The sequence below is a fragment of the Talpa europaea genome (assembly GCF_964194135.1).
Source record: "Talpa europaea genome assembly, chromosome: 2".
NCBI classification, from domain to species: Eukaryota; Metazoa; Chordata; class Mammalia; order Eulipotyphla; family Talpidae; genus Talpa; species Talpa europaea.
The window spans coordinates 40,364,110-40,367,458 of record NC_140068.1 but is presented as its reverse complement, the minus strand read 5'-3'; positions in this window follow the sequence as shown (position 1 = coordinate 40,367,458).

Here is a 3,349-nt window from a genome sequence, read left to right as displayed (position 1 = left end):
CTATTAGTTTTTGTTTTTAGCATGCCATTTTAATTGCTATTCCTTGGGGAAATTAACACAACGTTCCAAACACAGTCCCCAAATTTTCATGCTTATGCTCAGTTGTGAAAATTTCAGAGTTATAGGTAACTTTGCACCAGAAAGAGTTCTGTCAAAAGTTCAGGTATATTCTGTCCACACTCTGCATCTCAGTCTGTTATACAATGAGGGCCAACAATCATGATTCCAGAACATTTACCAGCAGAATTTGGAGCTTGAGAGGCCTAAGAAAAAGTGTGTGTGTGTGTTTGTGTGTGTTGATATGAAAGGCCACAAAGGGAGGGAAACAGGAAAATAGGAAAAAAAAAAAAAGCCATTAAATGAAACCTCACTTAAAAAATAAAATTCTTTAAGAAATACATTGAAAATAAATTGTGAATGTTTTGCTGCAACTAAAATGAAAGAGCCAGGTTTGTGTGCCACCATGTGTAGGCTAGATAAAAAATAATATTGAATTAAACACTGAATAAACACGGCAAGTTTATTAAGGAAAAGAGAACAGGGAAACATGCATAGACACAGGTGGGCAGTCTTCAAGAACAAGAGGTGCCTCTTAGCAAAGATTTTTGATATTCACTTTAGTGTTCAGTGCTGAGGCATTAATTCAGAGGTATTTTATTTAAGTTTTTCATTCCTGAGAAAGTTAATAATGAACTTTATTTTTCACATCTTACATCACTCACCGTCTGTGAAGTTGTGGAATTTGCAACAAATGTAGGCAGAAAAAGACATCCTCCTCAAATCTTTGTTCTGGAAAGAGGGAGGGATAAGTGAGTCCAGCAACTGGCCTCTAGGTGGGTTGCATGAGATGGGATAACTTCTGGTTTCATATCTCCATTATGTCTTGTTTCCTGGATTGAGCTGTTAATTTTTCCAATATAAAAAAATAGTTTTATTTAAAAATACTTTCATTGCTGAGAAATAAAAATTGAAGAAATAAAAACTGACCTCATTCTCTTTTATACCTTTCTTATAATCTTTCTTATAATCTTGTTTTGCAGTTGGGAAATTCTTGTGTATACAAGGAAGACTTTTTTTTTTATTTTTAAAAGATTTATTTATTTATTTATACAAGCACTGGGTACAGTCAGCAGCGTGGGAGGGTGAGCGAATTCACCAGAGCCAGAGGGGAGAGCAGAGCAGGCAGACTGACGAAGTACACTGCTGGGGGGAGCAGCGGGCGGCAGGAGAGGTCTGTGCACCCTGTGGGACCCTCGCCAGTGGCCGGGGATCGAACCTGCGCTGCAGAGTCTGCGGGCAGCTTCGCAACCCAGCGCTCAACCGCTGCGCCACAGGGGAGGCCCAAGGAAGACATTTTTAAGGAGCTGGATTCGCTCATCCCTCACTTTTTCCAGAACAAAGATTTGAGGAGGATATATTTTTCTGCTTAGCCTTCTGTACCGCTTACTTCCCTATCATTTCTCCTTTGTCCTCTCTGCCTTCTCACTATTTTGAAGCTAAAAGCTTGTTTTTAGTTCACTTTATAATTTGAGACCATTTCTCTCACAGAGTATTTGTATACCTAGAATATTAGCATGTGCTTCAAGACAGAGTTTTTTTCAATGTGCAAAAGGGGTGATACTTTTTATAATGGTGACTGGGCAATAAGGTTAAATTTCAGGTCACTGGTTCTGCTCAGAATTGCACCTTAAGTGTGTATATATCTCTACTTTTGACACTCAAACAATATTTAAATAAGGTACATCAAATTTTATCTTAAGCATTGATGCTATTTGTTGATGCTAAGCCTTGATGGAACAAGAAAAGACATTTACCTTGCCGCACTTGCGGTGTTATGTAAGAAAAGGTGCTAGTAGTACTAGCATTTAAAAGATTAAAAAAATATAGGGCCTCCCCGGTGGCGCAGCGGTTGAGCACTGGGTTGCGAAGCTGCCCAGAGCCTCTGCAGCACCGTTTTGATCCCCCGCCCCCGGGGCGAGGGTCCCACAGGCATGCAGACCTCTCCTGCCACGCCCTCTGCTTTGTCAGTCTGCCTGCTCTGTTCTGCTCTGCTCTCAGCTCTGACTCTGGTGAATTCTCTCACCCTCCTGTGCTTCTGACAGTCCTAGTGCTTGTATAAATAAATAAATAAATCTTTAAAAAAAAAATCAATGAGCCTGTTGGAGCCTTAGTCTGTTTAATGAGAGACATCTTTGTTTTTTAATTTTTCCTTTTTGTCATAGGTACTACTAATACAGTACTTTAACAACTTAAATACTGTTAATGGAAAGGAAAACATTTTCATATACCATTTATGTCTGTGTATATGGTAAAACAAAGAGGATGTTCAATGTTGTGGGTGGTAAAAATGTCGATGTTGTCTAATGCTTACAATGAAATGGAAGCCTGAAAAAAATAGAAAAGTTAATCAAGTTAAAAATCTAAGTTTTGAGGTCTTTTTTTTTAGTGTATTGAAGTTGTTTTTTGTTTTTATTTTTTATTTATATCTTTTACTTCATTTTGTATTCCCTGAAAAATTCCCAACACATGGCCTACCCGGTGGCGCAGCAGTTGAGCACTGGGTTGCAAAGCTGCCCTCAGCCTCTGCAGCGCAGGTTTGATCCCCAGCTCTGAGGGTCCCATATGGTGCGCAGACCTCTCCTGCTGCCCGCTGCTCCCCTCAGCAGTGTACTTCGTCACTCTGCCCTCTCTGCTCTCCACTCTGACTCTGGTGAATTCTCTCACCCTCCCGCACTTCTGACTGTACCCAGTGCTTGTATAAATAAATAAATAAATCTTAAAAAAAAAAAATTCCCAACACCAATTCACCTGTGAACCATCACCATAGTTCCTTGTGCTCTTTTCCCCCATTTTGATCCCTTTTCCTCCCCCGGCCTGAATGTCTCTGATTTATGGTTGCCTGCTAATTTTGTTGGTTTTTATTAATATTATAACTATTGTTATTTTTTCCCAGATCCCTTATCTAGTTCCCTATGTTCCTCTTATAAGTGAAACCATCAGATAATTTTCTTTTTCCTCCTGGCTTATTTCACTGAGCATGAACCCATCTAGCTCTGTCCATGTTGCTGCAAATGGCATGAATTTATCTTTTTTGATTGTTGGATAGTATTCTATTGTGTATATGTACCACATCTCCTTGATCCAGTCATCTATTTTTGGACATTTGTGTTGTTTCCATAGCTTACCTATTTAAGAAGTGCTGCAATAAACATAGGGGTGCAGGTATCTTTTTTGAATTAATATTTTCATGTCCTTTAGGTAGATACCTAGGAGTGGACTTGCTGGATCATATGGAAGCTCCGATATTATTACTTTGAGGAACCTCCACACAGCTTTCCATAGTGGTTGG